Raw genomic sequence first — 21,447 nt, forward strand, 5'->3', positions numbered from 1 at the left:
TATTCATCAGCCATTTAAGTATAACATTTAAAGCCATCATTCTCTGAGATGTGACTTGGTATTGTGCTAGAGGACCTGTAGAGGTTCATTATACAAATATGATATTGTTGTTTTTGGTCCCCACCTATTCTATTCCTTGGCTGCATTTTCTACTTTTTTTTTAAACCTATTATTTGAAACTGAGCGAGATTGTTTGCAGCCTCAATGTTTTGTTTCTGAAATGAGATGTTCTACGAGCACATCTTCTCTATTGCCAAACCATCAAGTTGCAACAACATATCCTATGACTTTGTGCCTCAAGTTATCTGTGTTGATCCATCTGTGTTGATTCATCACTAAAACAGATGAATGTATTTAATTTCATTGGGTACGTGGCTTTGCTGCATAGAAGTACAGGTTTCATGACTTGATATCAATCTCAACCTCTGCAGTATTTCCTTCAGAAAATTATGTAGGGGAATGCTGTGATAGAGCATTGGATATTCGACTTAATGGGCTAAATATCCTCTCTCCATGTCATAAGTACATCAGCAATTTAAAAAAATAATAATTTAAATAAATAAAGTGAGTTTTATTGTGGCCCAGAATGAGGTCAGAGTATTCTTTCATATCGAAAATTACATCTCCATTTGAAGATGGGAAAGCAAAATGGTATTTGGGACAAAAGAAAATGCTTACTACATTTAAAATACATCTGCTAATATTCACATTAAAAATAATGTTATAAGCTCACGTTTCATTTAGTGTGAATATCACTTTAAGGGCTGCAACCATTCACAGCTGTGAAGAGGCTGGGTGGCAACAATTAGTCCAGACTGGTCCCAAATTTGCTTCTTTTGGAGAGGAGAAGGAACATTTGTTGCTTTTTCAGGGACATGGGTGGTAAGAGAGTCATGTGGGTGGGACACTCACCAACCATCTCATGGAACACTGAGGTGGAATGACTCTGTGTGAAATGGACAATTCAGCTGACTATCCCTGTCAGGGGAATTATTGAAGGGAATGGGGAGTCGTATGATATAATCTTTTCTCTGGAAGAAACTCAACTAGGATTCATGAGTTTTTGGCAGTCCGGTCACTCAGCCTCTCTTACCTCCTTCGTGATTACTACTGGGCATCAGTTTAAAAACCCGCATTTCGACAAGGGATTTCTAAGACTGAACTTTGGAATGACTTTCCAGAATTATGGGTAAGCTGTAACATTGTCTTTGTGTATTTCTATTGTTGCTGATCTGCAACGTAACAAATTGGGGACTCGTCAGGGTTCTGACCAAAATTGGAGCTTATTGATTGATTGATTTTTGACTTAATTGATTAAATCGTTGTTTGAAAGCAAATTAGAAGGCTTGTAGGTGTGTGGGGAAACAGCAGCAATGATACTGATAAGCTTTTAAAATCGCCATCCTCTGTGGGTCAGCCGATCAAAGTGACCTTCACAATGGTCACAATCCAATGCAGTATTTCTCTGATTCCAGAACCATTTCGTGGGTCAGCCATTCAAAGTGACCTTCCCTGTTTGGTCACAGTGTGATACACTAATCCCCCTTCAATAGTGACCTTTCCTTTGGCCACGGCAGGGTATACCTATTCTCCTTACAGAGAGAAATCAGACGAATTCTCTATTACCCCACAAGGCCACTTCAGCACAGTATCCCTTCAGGGAGATGCTTCTCCATGGGCTGCTTCCTTTAAATGGCCCCTAATCAAGCAGTGTACTGATACTTTAATATGTTGGTCACATGGTCTCTGCACCTGTGTTCCTGGGCCTTCTCCTTTTCAGAAGTAGCAAATTTGAGTACACTCTGTCCCAGCCTGTCAGCTCACAGTCAGTCTCCCAATATCTTGCAGCGCTTGCAACTTGGTTTGTTCTCCTAAAGTGACAGTCACATTCAAATGAAAATGGGAGCATGTAGTAATGTACGTAAATAAATAAATATTGCTAAATAAATAGTTATTTTCATCTCTCGAATTCTTTACCCCAGAGTGTTGACAGGCCAGAATATTAGAAGTATTTTCCTGAAGGCAGATAAATTTTGAGTTCAGGGAAATCACAACTGTGGGGAATTGGCACAGAAGAGTAACTGAGGCCAACAAGGGTCCACTCTGGCAGGCTTGTGGGTCAGGTAGCCTATTCCTTCATATACTCGTGTTCCACTGAGTACACAATCTGTAGAAAATAAACTTATCTCAAAATACTTAACACGTTGTTTCCTCTCACTATATACAAGGCAAGTACTACTTGTTCCACATCCTGTAGTGAGCTAAATACTCGCAAATGACTTTTACCTAGAATTAGATTGATGGTCTGATCAAATCCTTTCAATGTACCCTACATGAAACAAATGAAAGCAGTTAAATATTCTTAACATGGTTGTGTTAAGATTAAATGACTGTAAATTGGTACAGCATTATCTTTTTTACTATTATTTTGAAAACACATGGCACTATAGTACTATTTAATTCAACACTTTAATGTCGTAATTTCACATTTTCAATCCAAGCAAGGACTCCAGTAAAAGATGTTACATCGCAGACCAGCAGCAATAGAAATGTATTCTTTTTGAATACATTTATTAATAACTACTAAAATATAACACATTCGTTAAATCAAACCCAACAATGTGCTAATATACTCTGTGTGTGTGTGTGTGTGTGTGTGTGTGTGTGTGATACCCAAACCATTACAGCTTAGGCACAATTCTGCAAAGTCTTTCCAAAGTTCAGTCTTAGAAATCCTGTGTTGAAACTCAGACTTTTCAACTGATGCGCAGACGTAATTACAAGGGAGAGACTGAGTGGCTGGACTGCTGAAAACTCACCAATCCTTGTCGAGTTTCTTGCTGAGAAGTATCCTTTCAGATAAACGGTTATCACAACTTCCCTTTATGTGGCGGACGAGAAACAAAATATGTGACTTCCATAACCCAGGTATAGGTCAGTTGAAGTGACCTTTCCTTTGGTCACAGTGTGGTTCAAAAATTCCCCTGACAGGAAGAATCAGCCAAATTGTCCATTTCACACAGTGAATGGCTGGTGGTCAATAATGAATGCTGTTTCCTCCAGTGTTCCCCTCACATGACTCTCTCACCAGCTGTGTCCTTGAATAAAGCAACAAATGTTCTTTCTCTTCCTCTGGAGAAGCGAATTTGGGTCCAGTCTGTGCTTCTTGTTGCCACCCACTCTATCCATATGTGTGAACAGCCCGTAAAATGATACTCACACTAAATGAAATGGGAGCTCATAATAAAGCCAAAGTAGAAAAACAGATAAAATATATTATAAGTAAACAATACATGAGGAAAATAGAATAGAGAATCGAACAGTAAAAACAGAAACATCAATATATTGCAATGCATAATACTTAACTCTCTTGACCACTCACCATGTGGGACATTGTCAAAGGTTTGTGAAAGTCTATAACATGTATCACCTTGACTTCATTAACAGTGAAGACAGGGTGGTGGGTGTAGTATACATGGACTTGCCTAACAATGAGTATCGTTGAAATTCTGGTATGTTTACTGGTTCTAAATTCAATGTGCATTGTTGTTAGGTGATTTAATATCAATATATACACCACCAGAATATGTAACAGTGCTGGCATTCATATTTAGAGGAAAAGGGATACCAGAGCAAGAAAGTAATATTGAGGCTTTATAAGGCACTGGTGAGGCCTCACTTGGAGTACAGGGAACAGTTTTGGGCTCTTTACTTAAGAAAGGGTGTGCTGGCTTTGTAGAAGGTTCAGGGAAGATTTCCAACAAAATGATTCCTGGAATGAAGGGATTAACATTCAAGGGACATTTGACGGCTCTTGGTCTGCACTTCTTGGAGTTGAAAAGAGTGAAGGGAGACTTCATAGAAGCATTTTGAATGTTGAAAGGCTTGGAAAAGATGTGGCAAAATAGCTTCCCATGATAGGGGAGTCAAGTACAAATGGGTACAACTTCAGGATTGAAGGGTGCCCATTTCAAGCAGAGATGCAAAAGAATGTCTTTGGCCAGAGAGTGGCTTTTGCTGCCACGAGCAACTATGGAGCCAGAATGTTGGATGTATTTAAGGCAGAGGTTGATAGCTATCTGTGCGGTTCCAGTATCCAAGTTTGAGGAGAAGGTAGGCAAATGGTGCTGAGTGGGAGAATGGATCAGCTTGTGATGAAATTGCGGAGTGAACTCGACTGGCTGAACATCCTGCTTCTGCTCCTGAATGTTAACGTCTGTATAAACGTGGGGTCTGCTGAAGATCCAGCTGCGCTGGGTGGGTCACGTCTCCAGAATGGAGGACCATCGCCTTCCCAAGATCGTGTTATATGGCGAGCTCTCCACTGGCCATCGTGTCAGAGGTGCACCAAAGAAGAGGTACAAGGACTGCCTAAAGAAATCTCTTGGTGCCTGCCACATTGACCACCGCCAGTGGGCTGATATTGCCTCAAACCGTGCATCTTGGCGCCTCACAGTTTGGCGGGCAGCAACCTCCTTTGAGGAAGACCGCAGAGCCCACCTCACTGACAAAAGGCAAAGGTGGAAAAACCCAACACCCAACCCCAACCAACCAATTTTCCCCTGCAGCCGCTGCAACCGTGTCTGCCTGTCCCGCATCGGACTTGTCAGCCACAAACGAGCCTGCAGCTGACGTGGACTTTTTACCCCCTCCATAAATCTTCGTCCGCGAAGCCAAGCCAAAGAAAGAAAAATAGATAAAATAAAAATGCTCTTCCAATTTCCAATATATGTTTGCTTCTTTATACAGATACCTCCTATTTACTATATAAACCACATAATGAGAATAAATGTGAGGTCAATTGAGTCAGGAAAACTATCTTCTGCAATGTATGCAGAAGAAACAAGTCTTGTTTTGGATGTTTGCTAATTTTCCTTGTAATACTTGATCCATTACGGAGAGGGAGGTTTTGTGGGTCAAGAAAATTATTCTCTGTGGAACCTTCTTTAACATTGCATCCTAAACCACTTCACTGGCCTGAAGCTAATATTTTTCCTTGATTTGGTAAAACTGTTTTCTTGCAATTTTTCACAAGTTTTGGCATCTAGATATCTTGAGTTAGTCTCCAATTATCTCTTTGTTGCTCCCAAATATAGTAATTGCATGACAGAGAGGTAATCGGGTTAATGATGAAAATGAAGTACAAGGCTCTTCAAATGTGAATATTAACACCAACTAGAACTTTATCATTAATTAGATCATAATAAAATATAGCAGATGTTGTACAGGACACATTGTGTATTTGAAGTCACAAAACTGTAGATGTTTGTGAAGCACAAGAGAAAATAAAATGTAATACTAGGAAAATATCCACAAAGAAGGGAAGGGAGTCGAGGATAGCTAAGGGGAATTAGAGAGAGATTTCCATGGAGATAGTTGAAAGAGATGTCTCCACTGATGGGTTAAAGAAAGGTGCTTAATGTTGGATTGTCCATGGAAAAGCAAAATATTGTAAGAGGGAAGGATGAAAATAGCATGAAGATAATTCAGTATAAGGATGCATATTTTAAAATCTGTGCTGAGGGGATAAAAGTATGGGTGACAACGTTGCTAACATGCAGTTTTCTTTAAATCCATTTCTGACGTTAGTGTGTTGGACATGACATTTGTCCTGCCATTTGGGATTTGGTTAACACTTGTGCCTTGCCATTTGGGATTTGGACCACACTTAACATGAACATTGGGGCCCACAACGGTAAGGCGCTGGTTTGTGTGGATGAGTGATGATAAATTTGCTTCTTCGCCTTCTTGTTAATGTATATTGATCTGCCAAATAGAATTTTGAATTAAAAATAGTCTGATTCTGAGACAAAATAGCAGTTCGTTAGAACTATGACTAAGCTTTCAGTATATAAAAAAAATAAAACAATTTAAAGTTGAACATCCAATACTTTTCAATCATTTTTTTTAATCTCCAATTCATGCATGATCCACTTAGTCTTTTGAATACTTTTTAGTTCTGTGACATATACCATATTTTCTGTCCTCTCACATAACTGGGACTCTTCCTTACTGGTTAAAAGGTTTGAGATCATCATTTGTATCTTTAATCATTTAAACAATTTTTTGCTGTGACTTTGAAACACTCTGTAACACAGAACTGAACTGCTGTATAAACAATGTGTTATGAGAATGTGCATGGTTCAACAGAAATAGAGGAATGTCATAATCCAATTCTCTCTTAGTTCATCGACATTGCAGCCATTCTCTGTGGGGGCCAAATGGCTCCCCTGCGGACTACAGCACATTTAAGGGTGGCCACGAGCTGAAATCCTAAACATCTTTACTGCTTTTTTTGTGTAGTTGGTAGAAGTATGGAAGAAATAAACTAAACTTGACTGCTTCACAGGGAAATGGGCACAAACTTCGAACAGAGTCCAAAGAGAGACATAACTCTTTTTTTAAAAAAGGCTGAGAATGGTTGTATTAACGTGCGCAGAACTTGCAAGTTTCAAATGTTGGGGAAAAAAAATTAGCATCAGATGATTGGCTTTGAAGAATGAAATGAATTTGGGTAACTTACTTCCAATTGTGTGAATCCCTTTTGGAGAGGAGTTTATATTTTTGTAGCCGAGTGGGGAGGAGGGGGAGTTTGTATTTTTATAGCCAAGAATTTTGCATTCAAGTCTCTGGAGATGGATTTGAGCTTCCAGTTCTCTGATTTGGGCAACAGTATTGTATGTCAGACTCATATGGAACTTGAAATTTAATTTAGCAATAGATTTTATTGACATTATCATTTGCAAATATAACAATTTTTCAATTTATTTTCAGAGCTTTCAAAGCTATATTCGGAGCATTCCACTGACATCTCCATTAACTATTCTTCGTTTCAGTGCAAAGATCTTACGTGCCTGTCCTTCCTCACAACCCCACATTGCATCACACTTTTCACCTTCTGCCCTATTCTTTGCACCCACATTCTGGTTCCCATCCCTCCTGCCAAACTAGTTTAAACCAAGCGTCCATATGAGGTAAAGATATATCACCAAAGTTTTGGTCCTTTTTTTTGAGAAGGAAGAACTGTTATTTGGTATCGTTCACAACATTAACATTAATTCTGAGCCTTTTTCAAAAGTAATATCAAATGGGTAAGGATGCAAAGAGAAATCCCTTGTAGAGACCTGCAGAATTTTAAATACAATTCCCAAACAGGAACGTTTAACTATGATAGACGGATTGAATGCAAATGAACAGGACCACTTTGTAAATAGACTGCCTCAGAATTTAGCAAAGAGCAAATTTTCTCCTCAATGTTTGAAGCATTCCCTGTGATCAGCAGCCATAAAGAAAGGGGAGAATTCCCTTACAGGTAGTGTTGATTTGTTATGAATTTGTGTCTTCATGTCTTTTTGTGAATCAACCATAGAGACTTAGAAGACTTGAGAACAAAATTATTCTGGTTTGTTAATTTTGTTTTTGTTGCTGTATGCTCACAGCATGAGCCTAATGTCACACTTTAATTACCCATGTAGAGTTATACAAATTTGTTGTATTTATTTACTGTTCATGCTGTTTGCCAACCAACATGACAAACATGTTTGTGGTCATTCCAGAATGGTTAACTCAATGCTCTACTTATAAACAAATATACATTCTGGTAATGAAATGGTTTTTTTAAAATGTAGACATACACCACGGTAACAGGCCATTTTGACCCACGAGTCCGTGCTGCCCAATTTACACCCCATTAATCTACATGCCCGGTACGTTTTGAACGGTGGGAGGAAACCAAAGCCCCCGGATAAAACCCACGCAGACATGGGGAAAATGTACAAACTCCTTACAGACAGTGCAGGACTCGAACCCCAGTCTGGTCCCAATTGTTGGCGCTGTAATGGCATTGCGCCAACTGTGCCATTCAAGCGGGAGGTTTTTTTTCTTTCCCACTACTAATATTATTTGATCCCATCATTAGGGAAGAAGGCAGAAAATGAACATAATAAGTTAGAATGGCTTAAAGTGAGTCTGCTACAGGAAATGGATCCTTATATTAATATGCTGTGCTCAAATAGTTATTTTCGCAAAATATATGGCTTGGAAATTGCAATGAGAATAATGGTGAGGCTAATAGCATTATAATGGTGCATATTTGACAGTAATTTCTATAGAACTAAATGTGTTGTAAATGAAGAAATCTAGACTTTGTTGTCACTGGGCACCATACTGGGATTCTACAGTGTAATCAGTGAGCTGATGGCAAGTTCAGGTATTCACAAACTATTCTCAATTTAATAAAAAAGGAAAATGTTGTCCTTTGCTGAATGATGTGCAACTAAAATATTAATACCCTTGGGCACGCGAGGCGACTTCTTTCTCCGCACCATATGTCAAGAATGGAGTCGCTATCACCAACTCGGGCTGCAGCCAATGCCTAAGACTTGGACCCAGCACTGTTTGGCATCTTCCCAGCCAGAAGCAAAGGATATTTTTTACTGTTATTGTAATTAGTCTGATGTTATTCCTTCCCAAGTGTAATTTTTATATTTACATACTAGTATATTTTTTCTTTATTTTTTAAAATTTATACAGGATTTTTTTTTGGGTCATATGTAGGAATGGTTTTAAGTTGCATAGGTCATAAGTCGGTGTCTACCTGTAGTACTTTAACCAATCATTACTACTTGACAATCTCTTTGGCTCGAAAAATGTATTGTGTGTGAATAATTATTCTTTCACATGATTGTTTCAAAATTTGATGCTTTTTAAAGTTCCATTAATTATAATCAGCAAAAGTGACATTTGGACTCATTTACAATCTTCAATGTCCAATACATTTTTTACTTGCATGTGTTCTCCAATTAAGGCTGTGATTGACTGCCCGTCTGTTTGTTGCCATTATTAAGCTGGATGCCAGTCTCCTAGAGTTGAATTCAGCATGAAGTTCAATCGGGGAAGGAAGAAGCTATGCTGCCAGGATTGATCAATGTCTCTTTGTAGTTTAATGAGCAGACTAACCCAACAAGAATGTGATAACCAACCTAAAGATGTTTTTATGCAGGGCCTCTGCCTCAAAGCCGGTCCATCCATAGAGAAAAATTTTAAAGGCTGCTTCTGTGTCACTTTTGTGAAGAGTGGTGCCTCATAGTGTCCTCCGGAACTTGTGGAAGTGGGGCAAGTGGTGCTGTAGCACCTCCCATCACCATGAGGTCTAAAAATCACGCCAAGCATGGCTGTCTTTGTTACCCATAATCCCCCACACAGTGGGAACCGCTCTAGTAAACGCAGAACATTTCAGTGGCATAAGGAATTGTGGGTAACAAAGCAGCCATTGATCATTCTTCCACCTCTCTGGCCGGCATTACCCCTCTGGCTCTTAAGGCTCCGACCCTCCTTGCACCTGCTGGGCCTCCTGCTCCTTGGTTTCAGCAATGTCGGTGAAGGAGCAAGGAATGGAGGGGGATCGAAAAGAGGACATTTTCAGGTGGCAGGAGAAAGTCCTAACCCCAGCACCATTCACCATGAGAGCCCTGGTGGTGGCTCCTGGGTTGCGTGCTGACGGCATCATTGCGATGTCATCAGCCCACCCCTAGCTAGCCACTTGCAGCGACAGTACATTTATGATAAGTGGCAAAGCGCTCCTCTCCACTGCTGACACTAAGTTGAAGAGGGAATGGAGTCAGCGCCTTGGAGCCACTAAAGGAGCATTTATAATGGTAAGTTCTGCGAATTTGTGGTGATAAAGCCACAACATTGGCTGCACTCCTACCAGCCTACTGCAGGGGGCAACCACTGTACCTGCAGGTACCATCTCACTGATTCTACACAAAGTCCTGAAACACCGAGACAGCAAAGATGCATGCAACAGGATGCTCCTTATCAACTACAGTTCGGCATTTAACACCATTATCAAAATTGATCAGCAAACTCCAAGGCCTGGGTTTCATCACCTGCAGACCACAGCACCTGAAAGCCTAAATACGCCTGAGATTGTCTGATCGCAGAAGCTAAGCAGGCTCAGGACTGGTCAGTATTTGGAGGGGAGACTGCCCAGGAGCACCAGGTGCTGTATGTAGGCTTCTGTGAGGGGCTCTGGACAAAGTGGTGACTCTCTGTTTGCCTTGTGTAGACAAAATGTAAAGAATTTCATGTATGTTACATTCTAAATGTAGTATTACATGACAATAATGGAACCTTTACCTTTATCTTTACAATCAGTGAAGATTGGTAAGAACATCTCCAAAATCAACATTAGTACTGGAGCACCACAGGGCTGCGTTCTTCTGCTCTACTCATTTTACACTTATGACTGTGGCTCGCCAAGAAACAAAACTGTCACAAATTTGCAGACGATATCACAGTAGTGTGTTGAATAAAAAGGGGGCAATGAGTCAGCATACAGGAAGAAGATTGAAAACTTTACTGAAAGGTGCACCAACAACAACCTCTCACTCAATGTCACTAAAACCAAGGAGCTGATTATGGACTTTAGAAAGGGAAAATCAGAGGTGTTCAATCCAGTGATCGCTGGGAGATCAGAGATGGAGAGGGTGAGTAAATTTAAATTTCTGGGAGTCACCGTCTCGGAGGAGCTTTCCTGGACCAAACACGCTAATGTCATCATGAAGAAAGCCCTCGGCCTCTACTTCCTCTGGAGTTCAGTATGTCATCGGAAACCTTGGCAAACTTCGACAGATGTGTAATGGCAATTGTACTGACCGGATGCATCACTGCCTGGTACGGGGGCACCAATAACTCTGAGCGAAAACCCCTGCAATAGGTAATGAACACTGCGCAAATCCACTGTAGACCTGTTGCTGCAGTAGGAAAATTAGAACAGATCCATGTCTCCGCTCAGGCAAAATTCTCCCCGGCATCGAGAAAATCTATTGGAACAGAGAGCAGCAGCAATCATCAAGCATTTATACCACCCAGGACATGCTCTGTTCCCACTGTTACCATTGAGGTAAAAGGTATAGGTGTCACAAGTCATATCAATAAATTCAGGAAGAGTTGCTACCCATCCACTATCAGCCTCCTAATCAACAGAATCAATCAAGAGACTCATTTAAGGACTCTTTCTTTGCACATTATTTATCTATCTATCTATTTATTTATTTATCTATTTATCAATCTATGTATTTATTTATTTATTTGCTGCACTGCTGTGCGAATGATTCTAACGCAAAGTCCACAGACTGTTCAATAGGCTTTAATTAGCTTAAACTAGTACACCAGTCTGTAACTTTGCTGGCTCCACATGTGTCTGACTGTCCTTTGCTGGCTCAATGTGTATCTAACTATCCCCCAAAGGGGCTGCCTTGAGTCTTTGGTGATTGACAACAGGCAGGTGGGGCCAGCCTCCCAGGTTGCCTTCCTCCAGGTACAGAGGTTGCCCTCAGAAGGTGGGAGTGTGGCCAGTGTGGTGGCTGTATCACCACTTTGCTTATAATTCTCTCCTTGTTTACATTTCTCTCTTTTGCTTGAATATAGTTATCAATAAGTAGAAATTCTGCATGGACCACAGGAAAAAGAATCTCAGGGTTGTATGTGATGTCATGCATGTCTCTTTCTCTCTCTCTTTGGCTTGGCTTCGCGGACGAAGATTTATGGAGGAGGTAAAATGTCCACGTCAGCTGCAGGCTCGTTTGTGGCTGACAAGTCCGATGCGGGACAGGCAGACACGGTTGCAGCGGTTGCAGGGGAAAATTTGTTGGTTGGGGTTAGGTGTTGGGTTTTTCCTCCTTTGTCTTTTGTCAGTGAGGTGGGCTCTGCGGTCTTCTTCAAAGGAGGTTGCTGCCCGCCGAACTGTGAGGCGCCAAGATGCACGATTGGAGGCGATATCAGCCCACTGGCGGTGGTCAATGTGGCAGGCACCAAGAGATTTCTTTAGGCAGTCCTTGTACCTCTTCTTTGGTGCACCTCTGACACGATGGCCAGTGGAGAGCTCGCCATATAACATGATCTTGGGAAGGCGATGATCCTCCATTCTGGAGACGTGACCTACCCAGCGCAGTTGGATCTTCAACAGCGTGGATTCGATGCTGTCGGCCTCTGCCATCTCAAGTACTTCGATGTTGGGGATGAAGTCGCTCCAATGAATGTTGAGGATGGAGCGGAGACAACGCTGGTGGAAGCGTTCTAGGAGCCGTAGGTGATGCCGGTAGAGGACCCATGATTCGGAGCCGAACAGGAGTGTGGGTATGACAACGGCTCTGTATACGCTTATCTTTGTGAGGTTTTTCAGTTGGTTGTTTTTCCATACTCTTTTGTGTCGTCTTCCAAAGGCACTATTTGCCTTGGCGAGTCTGTTGTCTATCTTGTTGTCGATCCTTGCATCTGATGAAATGGTGCAGCCGAGATAGGTAAACTGGTTGACCATTTTGAGTTTTGTGTGCCCGATGGAGATGTGAGGGGGCTGGTAGTCATGGAGGGGAGCTGGCTGATGGAGGACCTCAGTTTTCTTCAGGCTGACTTCCAGGCCAAACATTTTGGCAGTTTCCGCAAAACAGGGCATCAAGCGCTGAAGAGCTGACTCTGAATGGGCAACTAAAGCGGCATCATCTGCAAAGAGTAGTTCACGGACAAGTTGCTCTTGTGTCTTGCTGTGAGCTTTCAGGCACCTCAGATTGAAGAGACTGCCATCCGTGCGGTACCGGATGTAAACAGCGTCTTCATTGTTGAGGTCTTTCATGGCTTGGTTCAGCTTCATGCTGAAGAAGATTGAAAAGAGGGTTGGTGCGAGAACGCAGCCTTGCTTCACGCCATTGTTTATGGAGAAGGGTTCAGAGAGCTCATTGCTGTATCTGACCCGACCTTGTTGGTTTTCGTGCAGTTGGATAACCATGTTGAGGAACTTTGGGGGGCATCCGATGCGCTCTAGTATTTGCCAAAGCCCTTTCCTGCTCATGGTGTCGAAGGCTTTGGTGAGGTCTTGTGCCTTTATATTATCTTTTTGAAACAGTATAAATGTTTATCCATCTTTTCCCTGCATATTCATGAATCTATCTATAAGCCTCTTAAATGAATTATTATGGCTTCTTCCACCTCTACTCCTGGCAGTCTGTTCCAGACAGACACCTACCACTCTATGCAAAAGAAAAGCACCTGCCCTGCACTTTCAAGGCACCCCACCCCCTAATATGTGACATTTTTTATCCCAGAACGAAGATTCTGACTGAATAACCTATGCCTCTCATAATTTGATGACCTTTCCACCAAGGTTCAATGAGAGGAAATTCAGATACAAAAAAAAGCACTCTGTTGGGTCAGATGACTTTCGCAAGATTTAAGATTTGCAACAGGTGTAGTTGGTGGTTGATCTCATATATGAAACTTCTCCCCAGATTCCCATCAATGTTCCTGAGGTTCTACCGCTCTCTTATATATATGAGGGGTAATTTGCAGAAGCAAATCTGCATACACATCTTTAGGATGTGGGAGGAAACCAGAGAAGCTGGGAAAAACCCACACAGGGAGAACATGCAAATACTACATTGAAAGTGCCTGTGGTCAGGATCGAAGCCAGGTCACTGGAGCTGTGAGACAGCAACTGATTTTATTGTTGAGTCGATTCATTGGAGCTATGCTCAACATCTAACTTGTCAGTTATAATAAAGGAAGTTAAAAGGAGCACAGTGGTTTATTTTACTTAATTGTCCTGCACTAAAAGCACCAGTGTACATTAAAGTACCATAATTAATACATGAGAAATTACTTCAACAATATTTTTGGCTATCATTTACTTCATTATCACCAACTTCAGCTTGTAGTGTCAATTACAAATTTTAATGACTCAATCTGCTCAATTATAGGGGCTTTAAAATAATGTAATCTGAGCGTGAATATATGAAAGAAAGTAAATTGACCCATCAAACAATGGGGAGAAATTTAGTAGGACTTGGAAATATACGTTGAAATCATGATTAACTTAAGTCCATTTGATCTGCTACATATCTGTTTGGAATCAAACTCATTTAGCAGAAGAATAGAGGCATCCAACACCACAGGAAGGAAGGGGGTGTAGTGATATGTGTATATATGTGTATATACTGTTGCTGCTCTGTGTATAAGTGGTCAATGACTCGACCTCATGTAACCCCTCCCTCGTGACCTGGCCATAAAGGTTGACCACCCTGCCCGCTTCCATTCATTCAAGCACATGGAGTTAGGCCAGCTGAAATCTAATGTGTATTAAAGCCTATCATTCCTCACTCAGTCTTTGGAGTCATTGATTAAGTGTATCAGGGGGTAAGGGCTATCTATAGATCCTTAGAACTATAGAATATTTCAGCACAGAAACCGCCCCTTTGGCTATTCCAGTCTGTGCTGAACTATTAATCTGCCTAGTTCCACTGTCCTGCACCCAGTCCATACCTCTCCATGTCCTTTCCCATCCATGAACCTGCTAAGATTTTTTCTTAAATGTGAATATTGAGCCCACATTCACTGTTTAAGCTGCAAGGTCATTCCATACTTCCATTACTCTTTGTGTGAAGATCTCCCTAATGTTACCCTTAAACTTTTCCCCTTTCTCACTTAACCCATATCCTTTGGTTTGTATCTCACCTAACCTCAGTGGAAAAAGCCAACTTGCATTTACTCTATCTATATCCATCATAATTTTATATCCTTCTACACACCTCCCCTCATTCTTCTACAGTCCAGGAAATAAAGTCCTAACTGTTTAACCTTTCCCTGTAACTCAGTTCCTCAAGTCCCAGAAACAGCCCAGTAAATCTGCTCTGCACTCATTCAATCACATTGATATCTTTCTTGTGCTTAGGTGACCAAATCTGCACACAATACTCCAAATGTGGCTTCACCAATGTCTTATACAAATTTACCATAACATGCCAATTCCTATACTCTATAGTTTGATTTACTGTTTGAAGGCCAATATGCCAAGAGCTCTCTTTACAGCTCTATCTACCTTGTCATCACTTTCAGGGAATTGTGTACAGTATCTGTATCCCAGAATCCTCCATTCTACTGTGCCCTACCATATCTTTAGTGTGAAGATGGATTTTGTCTCTGCAAGGAAGGAAAAGTTCCAACATAAGGATCCACTCCCTGTCTGGCATCAAAGCTTTCATTTAGGATCAAATGCTAAGATATTGACCCACTATTGAACACTCACTTGACATCGTCCTCTTAAATTGACTGACTTATTCAATCTCCAAACAATCTAATGAGGCACTATCAATTAGATCTTACAGACCATAAATCGAGATTAATAGGCTTTAGTCACTATAAACTTACAGGCATATCTTGCATGCTGTTGGCCCGATTCCAAGGCAGTACTGAGGGAGGGGATTGGGAGGTACTGCCTTTATTAGGAATCCTGAAAGGGGAGGAGTTGCAGTATTAGGAGTGGGCCAACCAGTACAATGCATGATTACAGTGTTCCACCACACCTACATATCATTGAGAATCCTTTTAATTAATGTTGAATGAATGTTACCGAACAGCAGATTCATGCATGGCATTAGGTGGATTATTGTGGCCGCATTGACAAAGCTGAAATTAAATCATCATTGAAGATTGATCCAATCAAGGGTCTACTCCATGTGCTTCCAATGTGCATTCACAATCCACCATTCATGCTAAAATGAAAGGGTCCTCGTGGTTCACAATCAAAACCATGAAGCAATTCAACTCCAGCAGTGCTTCAAGAATATGGGGCAGCATGGGTGACATAGCAGTTAACGCAACGCCTTTACAGCACCAGCGATCGGGACTGGGGTTCAAGTTCCGCGCTCTCTGTAAGGAGTTTGTACATTCTCCCTGTGACTGTTTGGGTTTTCCCTGGGGGCTCTGGATTCCTCCCACTGATCAAAATGAACCATGGGGTGTAGGTTAATTAGGTGCCACGGACTAGAGGGCCAAAATGGCCTGTTACCTTACTGGATGTCTAAATTTTAAAAATTAAATAACAATTTAAATTTAAAAAAATATGCAGCTAACTTTCATAGTCAATGTACTTTGTAAAAATTGTACTGAGCTAATCACCACTTTGATGATTCCATTTTTGTCCATGCATGTTTTCTCCCATAAGTTACACATAGGAGATAGAATATTCCAGGATCCTGTTTCCAGTGTACAGGAAATGCACCTTTAAACTAGAAATAAGAAAAGGGACCTTCTCAAGCCATAAAATAATACCTAGATCCTAGATTGGGAGTTTGTTTTTCCAATTGGAAGAACTACATAGAGCATTAGCAAAAAAGAAATGACTGTTCAAGGAACTTAGGAGCTAAAACAGGGAGGGAAAGAGCTTGTCAAGGTTTCACACTGAGGCTCTGGATCAAGAGTCTACTGGGCTCGCTGAGTTTTCTCCAGCATTTTGTTTTTTGATCCAGTTTCTAGCATCTGCAGTCTCACGTCAACATGAAATGTTACTTTTATTCATGTAATACTCCAACAGCAGTAACTGATTTTCTCTTCTTTCATTCTGCTCCAATCCAGCCTTGCCTTCGTGCACAAGACTTCAGTTCAAACCATCAGCAACCTGAGCCCAGATCCAAACCTCCCACACAATGAGGAAGCCTTCATAGCCCAGGCCCCTTCAGGAGTCCCCAGCATCATCTCAAATCCACGTGCAAGTTCAGATACCTTCTGAAAGCTAGTCTCCAGCCCTCAGCCCTCAAGTCCTTTCACCTCAAGTTGCCAGCAACCCACATCCTGTGGGGTTCCTCGTCTGCAGCTCGCCAACAGCTCACACCAAGGTTGCCGTCCTTAAGGTCATCTCCTCTGCTTCTCCTTCTCATTTGGGAGTGTTCTTCCCATTACTGGTGCCTTACACTGGTCCGCTGCTCCCCTGCAGTCTGCAACCCCACGAGGCTGCTGCCGAACACAGGCCCCGCCATCTTGGGCAAATCGCAGGATTTTATATAAAACTCTCGGCTGCTTTAACAGCCCATTTAAAGCTTGTTAAAGGAGCCATTTAAAGGCCATTTAAAGTTGGCCAGCCAAACTGGGTGGTAAGACCCTACAGAGGAGTACTGTGTCTCTGCCCCCCACTGTCCCCGGCTCTGCACCAACGGCTGCATTGCTAGGACAACAGCTCTGTCAGTGCCACCATTTTTATTGCACTGTGGACTCCCTCCTCCTCCCATCCACCACTGGGCACCTGTCAGCCTCCTGATCAGGGTCAATGGCTCCTTCATTTACTTTTCTTTAATTTTAAAACATTTTTATCAAGTTTAATAAAAAAAACAAAAACACATTAATCCAATACATGGAATGAAATATAAGAAAAGGCAGATAATTCGTACTTCTCAAATAATACTTTTTTTGACTCATTTACTTTTCTGAAGTGTGGTGGTTCACTTCAGGGGGCAACCTCTGTACCTGCAGGAGTGTAAGGAGACAGGACAACACCTGGCTGGCTGTCAATCAGTCAGCCTGAATGGATCAAGGCCCACCAGGTCGGTGTCAATCACCCTCCAGGATATAAGCCTGCGCCGGCCTCCCGAGGCCTCACTCAGAATTGCTGCAGCCACAGCCAGCCTGGCTCTGTGGAAGTCTTTGTGGATTAAAGCCTGTTGTACAGTTTTTATCTTTGTGTGTGTCTGATTCTGGCTAACAGTGCATCACATGAAGCAATAATCCTCTAAACCAGCAATGCCTTTGAATTTTGCCCCATTGGCTCCCTGAATGTCACGCTATTTATAGCATAGGATGCAAGTGACTGAGGAGCACTTGTTTTTTTTTTGGGAAGTACATAGTTCCTAATTCCAAGTATAGTTCTTTACCACCACAGTTAATTGCCAGCTTCCCCAGACCCAATACAACTTCCTTATCTTCATTCATGGAATGCTGGAATCCACTAGTTCAATGGTCCTCAACCTTTGCACTCACAAATCACCTTAAGTAATCCTTTACTAACTACAGAGCACCTATGGCATAGGATGGCTTAAGTACTCTGTGGTTAGTAAGATTACTTAAAGTGGAAGGTGAGTGTGGAAAAAAAAGGTTGAGAACTACTGAATTTGTTAATCCAGCACTTGTCATCCAATGTGAATTGAGCTGCTTTCTTCCACCGCAGCAGTCTATGGCAGCAAATTCTAGGATGCTGACCCAATTGCAAAGTAATGTACTTTCAAGATAGGGTGATGTGTCACTGGGACTAGCTGAAAGGTGTTGGTATTCTCATGTCCTTCAAAGACCTAGAGGTCACAGTGCTGTCAAATAAAGTTTGCTACTGCACACCAGACGTTGCACCAGTGGTGGAGGAAGTAAATATTTAGGACAATTGACATTCTATCAGTCAAGAGGGCTGCTATTTCTGGATGGGTCAAGGCTCTTTAACTGCAGGATGGCACAATAGCATAACTGCTGTCTCACAGCTCTCAGCAATCATGGTTCAGTCTTGACCTTGGTAATGTCATTATGGACATTCTTGCATGAGCTCCCTCTGAATATGTGGGCTTTACTTAGATGCTCCAGTTTCCTCCTAGATCTCAAAGATGAGCTGGTAGGTTAATTATCTATTGTAAATTTACCACAGCATGTGAAAAGAAGCAGCTTGTGAGGAAATTAGCTGAGAAATGGAATTAATGGCATTGCTGAGAGTGTCAGCATAGGCTCGAGGGAATTAATCATTTCCTTCTCTGTTGTAAGAAAATTTGAGTATATAAAAGGCTTTGGAGAACCGGGAGGTGAGTCTACCTGATTTCTGTTGTGTTCTAGAAACAATAATATTGATGTTGTGAGCACTGCTGTGCAAATAATTATGACGCAAAGTCACAGACTGTACAACAGGCTTTAATTAGCTTAAACTTGTACACACCGGTCTTAGTATCTTTGCTGGCGCTACATGTCTGAATGTCCCTGAAGGAGCCGGCTCAAGTTTTTATACCGGCCCTTTGATTAACAGCCAGCAGGTGGGGCCAGCCTCCCAGGTTGTCTACCTGCAGGTACAGTGGTTTCCCCCTGCAGTAAGCTGGTGGGAATGCACCCAGTGTTGTGGTTGCATCACCACATTCACCCCCTTGTTAAAATGTCTTGGGGGGAGGGGGAGGCGGTATCCTAGGTACCGGGTAGTATCTACAAGTTCAGGCGGTCGTCCGTGCCTCTGGGACCGTCGCAGGACAGGCTCCTGGTCAATGGTCAGTAGGGTCAGGGCTGCCTGAAGGGTGGTGTCTGACAAAGAGGAGGTGTAGGTGTGGGGTAGGTCTACAAGGAGTGGGGCCCTCTGGAGAGGCAGAGAGCGGGTGTCAGCTCCCGGGGTATCCTGGATTGGCCAGGGGTGCCCGGGATGAGATGGCTGGGCCCCTGTTTGTCCAGGTCCCTGGTCAAGATGGTGTCCTCACATCCATTGGGATACCTGACGTAGGTGTAATTTGGATTTGAATGGAGGAGGTGTACCGGCTCAACCAGCGAGTCGAATTTGTGTGCCCTCATGTGTTTGCGGAGGAATACTGGTCACGGAGATGTCAGCCACACTGGCAGGGAGACGCCAGTCACTGATTTCCTAGGAAAGGAGAAAAGGCGTTCATGAGGGGTCTGATTGGTAGCCGTGTACAAGAGCGACCATATGGTGTGGAGTGCCTCAGGGAGGGCCTCTTGCCAGTAGTCGACAGACCAGCATTTCGACCTCAGGGCCAGGAGGACTGCTTTCCAGATCAATCTGTTTTCAAGCTCCACCTGCCTGTTGCCCCTGGGGTTTTAGCTAGTCGTGCAACTAGCCGCGATGCCATGCACCGACAGGTGCTGGTGCAGCTCCTCACTCATGAAGCTGGACCCCCGGTCGCTGTGGATGAATAGCGGGTATCTGAACATGGTGAAGATCTGCATCAGTGTCCTGGTAACGGAGGCTGTGAAGGTATCAGGGCAAGGGATGGCGAAGGGAAAACAGGAGTATTTGTCTATGACCAAGAGGAAATAGATGTTCTTATTCATGGAAGGCAGTGGTCCCTTGCAGTCAATGCTAAGTGGTTTGAAGACCAGAGTGGCCTTCACAACATGGGCCTGTGGTGAGCGGAAGAAGCGTGGTTTGCATTCCCCACAGACCCTGCAGGACTCAGTCATGCTCCGGACTTCTTGGATGGTGAAGGGGAGGTTCTAGGAGTTAATGAAGTGGTACAGGTGCGTGACACCTGGGTGGCAACAGGGTGTCATGCTGTTCGGACTGCACACTGGCACAGGTCCGGAACAGGGCATCAGGGGAGTCATTGAGCTTCCTCGTCCTATACTGGATATTGTAGCTGAAAGTGGCCAGTTCAACTTGCCGTTTTTGATCTTGCCTCTGTGGATGGGGCTAAACATGAATGCCACTGCATGCTAGTCAGTGAAAAGGGTGAACCTTATGCCAGCCAGGTAGTGGTGCCAGTGGCAGACTGCTTCCACGTTCGAGCTCTGTACTGGAGAAAAAGGCCACAGATATCACTGATTCAGTTCATGTTTCTGGTGAATGGTAACTCCATAGATGTTGATGTGTCAGAAAAGTTGCTGGAGACTTCCACTGCCTGAAACTTGTATAGCATGAAAGATACTTGATGTCTAAATTGAAGTATTTGTTTATAGCACTGTAGAGGTTGATTCCAGCCATTAAAACCCGTGCTTCCTAATTAGACCCAAATTAACCTAAAACTCCATACATTTTGGAGGGTGGGAGGAATCCAAAACAGCTAGGGAAAATACACGCAAACATGAAGAGAACATACAAACTCTTTACAGACAGTGCCAGACTCATCTTTTCTAAACAGGTAAAGATTTAATCTGGTTGTACAGACAATTAATTGAGAGGAAAATGCCCTATGACAACATTACTAAACAAAAACTTTTAGTTTAAACCAGTGGTTCTCAACTTTTCTTTCCACTCACGTATCACTTTAACGATTCCCTATGCCACAGGTGCTCTCTGATTAATAAGGGATTGCTTAAGGAGGTATGTGAGTGGAAAGAAAAAGTTTGTCTCATTATGTGCATGGTTTCAGAACTCCAAAGGAAATGGGCCAATAACAATTTTTCTCAAGCAAAATATTTCAGTAACAATTGGGTCGAGAGCAGTGGTTCTCAACCTTCCCACTCACATACAACCTTAAGCAATCCCTTACTAATCACAGAGCACTGATGGAATGGGGATTACTTAAAGTGGTATGTGAGTGGAAAGAAAAAGGTTGAGAACCACGAACTTAGACAGGGTAGGAGAATGGGCAGAGAAATGGTAAATGTCCCACTAACACATTTTGATCTGAGTACCAACAAAAAACTCCATTCAAATGGCCCTCAGGTGATCAAATACCTTGGAATAATGGTGGATGATGATCTTCAGAATGTATACAAACTCAATTACCTTCTGCTATCTTGGTAAAATTGAAGAAGAATTGGCAGCGTCAACTGTGTAAAGATGAATATATTGCCAAGATTCCATTACCTTTTCTAGTTTTTGCCCATTCCACTGTCTCAAACTTTTTTAAGCCCCTTAATAAGCATGTTGGGCAATTTATCTGGAAATGTAAGGTACCCAGAATATCCATGGAAAAGTTAACATAGGATTAT

At 42.4% G+C, this 21,447-nt stretch overlaps 1 protein-coding gene and 1 long non-coding RNA gene across 5 annotated transcripts in view; one reads left to right on the forward strand and one right to left on the reverse strand.

Moving 5' to 3' along the window:
• LOC138745913 (proline-rich protein 5-like) overlaps positions 1-21,447 on the forward strand; it is a 362,551-nt gene that overhangs the window by 235,331 nt on the left and 105,773 nt on the right. The window lies entirely within an intron of this gene.
• The window catches only part of LOC138745919 (uncharacterized), a 54,300-nt gene continuing 43,056 nt past the window's right edge, over positions 10,204-21,447 (reverse strand). For both annotated transcript variants that reach the window (XR_011346583.1, XR_011346584.1), the window contains exon 6: positions 10,204-10,826. This is a non-coding gene — a long non-coding RNA (uncharacterized lncRNA). The remainder of the gene's footprint in view (positions 10,827-21,447) is intronic.

Source organism: Narcine bancroftii, chromosome 11 (assembly GCF_036971445.1).
Source record: "Narcine bancroftii isolate sNarBan1 chromosome 11, sNarBan1.hap1, whole genome shotgun sequence".
NCBI lineage: Eukaryota > Metazoa > Chordata > Chondrichthyes > Torpediniformes > Narcinidae > Narcine > Narcine bancroftii.